The following is a 6,189-nucleotide window of genomic DNA, read 5'->3' on the forward strand; positions in this document are numbered from 1 at the left end:
AAAGACAAATATCATATGATATCACTTACATGTGGAATCTAAAATATGGTACAAATGAACTTATTTACAAAACAGAAACATGGGATTCCCTCTCAGTCCAGTGGTTAGGACTCTACCCCTCCAATGCAGGGGCACGGGTTCAATACCGGGTTGGGTAACACCAGCCATGCAGTGTGGCCAAAAACAAAAAAAAAAACAAACAAAAAACCAAAACAGACTCACAGACATAGAAAAGAAACTTATGGTTACCAAAGAGGGGAAGGGGAGTTTGGGATTAGCAGATACAAACTACTATATATAAAACAGATAGGGCTTCCCTGGTGGCGCAGTAGTTGAGAGTCCGCCTGCCGATGCAGGGGATACGGGTTCGTGCCCCGGTCCGGGAAGATCCCACATGCCGCGGAGCAGCTGGGCCCGTGAGCCATGGCCGCTGAGCCTGCGCGTCCGGAGCCTGTGCTCCGCAATAGGAGAGGCCACAGCAGTGAGAGGCCCGCGTACCACAAAAACAAAAACACAAAAAAACAGATAAACAACAAAGTCCTACTGTATAGCACAGGGAACTATAGACAATATCTTGTAATAACCTATAAAGGAAAAAAATATTAAAAAGAATAGGGCTTCCCTGGTGGCGCAGTGGTTGAGAGTCCGCCTGCCGATGCAGGGGACGCGGGTTCGTGCCCCGGTCCGGGAAGATCCCACATGCCGCGGAGCAGCTGGGCCCGTGAGCCATGGCCGCTGAGCCTGCGCGTCCGGAGCCTGTGCTCTGCAACGGGAGAGGCCACAGCAGTGAGAGACCCGCGTACCGCAAAAAAATAAATAAATAAAAAATAAATAAATAAAAATTTAAAAAATATACAAATGTGTATATATATACAACTGAATCATTTGCTGTACACCTGAAACTAATGCAACTATATTTCAACCTAAAAAAAAAAAAAGAGAGAATTTATAAATAAAAGAAGCAAATTAAAATTGGGATTGACGTATATACACTAATATGTATAAAATAACTAATAAGAACCTGCGGTATAAAAAAATTAATTAAATAAAATTTAAAAATTCAAAAAAAAAGAAGCAAATTAAAGTAATACAATGTCTGTCTATCCAATCAGAAAAGTGAAAAAAAATGAGGAAACAAGGAAATAAATATTATTACACTCAGCTCTGATGTATACATTAATATAACATACCTAGAATAAAAGTTTGCAAATATATTAAAAGTTTGAAAACTATTGTGTCCTTCTCATATGAGGTACCTAGAGTAGTCAAATTCATAGTGACAAAAGTAGAATGGTGGTTACAGGGATTGGGGGAGGAGAGAATGGGGAATGGAGAGTTACGGTCTAATGATATAGAGTTTTTGTTTTGCAAGATGAAAACAGTTCTGTAAATGGCTGGTGGTTATGGTAGCACAATGTGAATGTACCTACTGCCACTGGACCATACACTTAAGAATGATTAAACAATAAATTTTATATTATGTGCATTTTACCAAAATTTTTAAAAATAAACTTTAAAAAATGCTCATGTACTTTGCTCAGAAATTCCACTTTTAGAATATTCTTTTTTTTTTTTGGCCGTGCCATGCAGCATTTTAGTTCCTCGGTCAGGGATCAAACCTGGGCCCACAGCACTGAACACACCGCATCCTAACCACTGGACCGCCAGGGATTTCCCCTAGAATATTATTCTTAACCACTAGAATATAAACTACAAAAGGGCAGGGACAGATGATGGGTACTTGATAAATATTTGTTGAGTGAATTAAGTAATGAGAGTGGACAAAGAATTACAAATGTATTCATTTTAGTATTATTTACTACAGAGAAAACTTAAAAACAACCTAACTGGGGGCTTCCCTGGTGGCGCAGTGGTTGAGAATCTGCCTGCTAATGCAGGGGACATGGGTTCGAGCCCTGGACTGGGAGCATCCCATATGCCATGGAGCAACTAGGCCCATGAGCCACAACTACTGAACCTTGCTCCACAACAAGAGAGGCCGCAATAGTGAGAGGCCCGCACACCACGATGGAGAGTGGCCCCTGCTTGCCACAACTAGAGAAAGCCCTCTCACAGAAACGAAGACCCAACACAGCAAAAATAAATTAATTAATTAATAAACTCCTACCCCCAACATCTTCTTTAAAAACAAAAACAAAAACAACCTAACTGTACAACAGTAAACGTGTTGCGGAACATTCATAAGTTTTATTATTACTCAGCCATACATAATGTTGTAAAAGAATACATAATAGCGTGAAAACTAATCCATGAAAAACTCATCCTTAGGAATTCCCTGACGGTCCAGTGGTTAGGACTCCACACTCTTACTACTGAGTGCCCGGGTTCAATCCCTGGTTGGGGAACTAAGATCCCACAAGCCATGTGGCGTGGCCAAAAAAGAAATAAAAAAAGAAAAACTTATCCTTAGTAATTTAAGCAAAAAAAAAAAAAAAAAAGAATTACATAGAAAATAATCCAATTTTATAAAAATGTGTACAGAAAAAAATTTGGAAAGATGGATATCAATACATTAACAATTGCTATTTCTTAGTAATTTTTTTGGTAAATTTCTGTATTTTTCAAATTTTTATAACAAATGTTTTTTGAATTTTATTATCAGCAAAAAGTTACTTAAACAACATAGTCTTGACCACCAAAGCACAAAGTGAATTGGATGCTGCTGGCAGTCAGTGAACAAATATTTACTGAGTGTCTAAAAAAACTGTTGTATTAGGGACATAGAAGTGGCAAAACAAAGTCCCGTAGGTAAAGAACTGGGGAAACATTTTAAGAACTAAGGAGAACTTCAAACAAACAATGAAGTTTCTCCAACCGTGATGCTCTACCTCACTCACACCCTCCTACTGATATTTGTACATATATGAGCTCCTTTTCTTGTAATAAAAAGACCTGGGTTTTTTTGTTTTGTCTTGTTTTTTTGTCTTTTAACCTTTTCTAACTCAGCTGAATTGTGGACACATCCTCCATCCTCTCTAAACGTGATAGCAAGCCATAGCGTTAGTGTGGACATAGAAAAGTTGAGAAGACTTCAAGAATTAAGGAAAATTCATTGAGATTTCTCATACTAATTATAACCCACACCCTGGTGACCACGCACAGCTCTCTTAGTAGCCTTTAGAGAGGAGAGGAATGACGCAGCAATGAGGGATTACCCAAATAAATAGAGTATAAATTTGCTGAGGGCACCTGCAAAGCCAGCACACTAAAAATAAATTTGCAGAAAGAAAAGTGTTTTTTTTTGTTTGTTTTGCTTTTTTGCGGTACGCGGGCCTCTCACTGTTGTGGCCTCTCCCGTTGCGGAGCACAGGTTCCGGACGCGCAGGCTCAGCGGCCATGGCTCACGGGTCCAGCCGCTCTGCGGCATGTGGGATCTTCCCGGATAGGGGCTCGAACCTGCATCCCTTACATCGGCAGGCAGACTCTTAACCACTGCGCCACCAGGGAAGCCCTGGAAAGAAAATTCTTAAGATTGAGGTAGACATCAAGAAAAAAATTAGAGATTTTTCACTTCCTTAGATGTATTTTACTATTAAGTATATTATTTATTTATTTATTTATTTATAATTATTTTTGGTGGGTGGGCAATTAGCAAGAACTATAGTCTGAGTAGGAGTAGTTAGGGGACATCAGGAGAAAAATTCAAAAGGTCCACAGGGTTAATATTTGTAGCATGCTTTGTGTGTTTGTTTTGGCCGTGCAGACTGCGGGGGTCCTAGTTCCCAGACCAGGGATGGAAACTGTGACTCCTGCAGTGGAAGCTCAGAGTCCAACCACTGGACTGCTAGGGAAGTCCCTGTAGCATATCTTACATCCTGTTAAAACCTCATTCTTGGCATTTAACAGCTTGAGCATTTTATCTCGTTACCAAAATAAAACAATAATGAATAAAATCCCTTAGAATCACCCTAATGAGTATGAAATAATATCACTTTGTATTAATATACCATTTTTCACTCATTTAGGAATGTTTCTTTTAATCTTTAGACACTAAATAATTATGCCTTTAACTGCATTTCATGACATGACAAATTAAATTCTATCTGCATTTCATATTATGTTCTTACTAAGTTATGTCTAATTATCAATTCAATGTACATAAAAACTGTTAAGGGCCTTAATTCTTTGGGATAAACTGTTTTAGATAATTTATCAATTTATACTCCCAGAACTAGTGAACGAGAGTTTAGGTTTAATAACTGGCTGCGCTTAGATATTCTCTTTCCTTAACTTTTTAAGACGAGATGTAACTGATATATCCTTTATAACTTTATTTGGACTTTTTTTTTCTTTATTCTTTTTTTTTTTTTTTTTTTTTTTTTTTTTTTTTTTTGGCTGTGCTGCATGGCATGTGGCATCTTAGTTCACTGACCAGGGATCGAACACTTGCCCCCTGCAGTGGAAACGTGGAGCCCTTACCACCGGACCACCAGGGAATTCCCTGGACTTCTTTAATTACTAACGTTGATTTTTTTTTAAGCCATTTGTACCTTTTCTTAGAAATGTACGTTTCTGTTGTTCACATTATTTTGGACTATAGAAAATACATTTTTTCTTTAAAAAAGAAAAAGGAAGGACTTCCCTGGCAGTGCAGTGGTTAAGACTCTGCACTCCCAATGCAGGGGGCATTGGTTTGTTCCCTGGTCAGGGAACTGAGATCTTGCATGCCACCTGGCATGGTCAAATAATTAATATATAAATAAAAGAAAAAGGAACATTTTCAGTAATGGTCAGAATCAGGTAATCAGAAACTCCTAGTGCAGGGTTTTGCACCTCCTGTGTGATGATCACAAATTGAGGTCTAGATGTTCTGCTGAGATCTCTAGGCAGTGTCACCTCAAATGTACACTACTCAATATTAAAGCTTCCTGATCCAAAATCTACTCCAAGTGTGGGCTGTAAACCTATGCCTATCTGCAAATTGTTACTTGAGGACACCAGTGCAGAAAACAAGAGTAAATATTAAGGAATGTTTAGAGCAATTTGACAAAGTGATGTTATGCCAGATGAATCTATTATTTTTCAGTGGGGCTTGATTTTGTATGTTTTTAAATTTTAATTTCTAGTAATCTTTCAATTTTATCTTGTAAGTATTTTGGTCCATGATTGGAGACTAAAACAACAAGCTAAACCCTCACCATAGACAGGTTGAGAAGCACTATTCTAAATTGTTTTCTTTTGACTCAGGGTATTAGTTTCTTATTGCTGCTATAAAAAATTACCACAAGGGCTTCCCTGGTGGCGCAGTGGTTGAGAGTCCGCCTGCCAATGCAGGGAACATGGGTTCGCGCCCCGGTCCGGGAAGATCCCACATGCCGCTGAGCGGCTGGGCTCATGAGCCATGGCCGCTGAACCTGCGCGTCTGGAGCCTGTGCTCCGCAACGGGAGGGGCCACAACAGTGAGAGGCCCGCGTACCGCAAAAAAAAAAAAAAAAAAATTACCACAAATTTAGCGTCTTAAAGCAACACAAATTATTATCTTACAGTTCTGGAGGTTAGAAGTCTGAAACAGATTTTAATGGGTTAAAATCAAGGTATAGCTTAGAGCTGTGTTCTTTCTGGAGGCTCTAGGGGAGAATCTGTTTCCTTGCCTTTTCCAGCTTCTAGTGTATGTCTACCTTCCTTGGCTATTGACCTCTTTTTCCATTTTCAAAGCCAGCAGAGTAACATCCTCAAATAGCTCTGACTCTGATCTCCTTTATCACTTGTAATTACTTTTGTGATTACATCACCTCAATAGAGGATAATCTTCCCATCTCAAGATCCTTAACTTAATTGAATTGATAAGGTCCCTTTGGCATATAAGGTAACATATTCACAGGTTTGGGGGTTTAGGATATGGACATCTATGGGGGGGTAGCTATTCAGCCTACTAGTTTTAGCCTCCAAAGCCACATTCTTAAATCCACCTTCAGAGAGCAATAGGGGTTCTTGGTTACACCAGACAGACTTGCTTTCCACAAATACACATGTCAGACCATGGTCCAAGTGGTAAGTAATTAAGTGATTTGGTTCTGGATGTAAACAAACAAATAAAATCTCTGTTGATTTTCATGAATTTTACTGTCTTAGGTGCTACCCATCAAATCCTCTAAAATCACTTTATCTATTTGCCCGTCTGGAAAAAGTTGACAAGTAATACCACAGAAAGATATCACATTACTACAA

This window comes from Lipotes vexillifer, unplaced genomic scaffold (genome assembly GCF_000442215.2).
Source record: "Lipotes vexillifer unplaced genomic scaffold, Lipotes_vexillifer_v1.1 scaffold395, whole genome shotgun sequence".
NCBI lineage: Eukaryota > Metazoa > Chordata > Mammalia > Artiodactyla > Lipotidae > Lipotes > Lipotes vexillifer.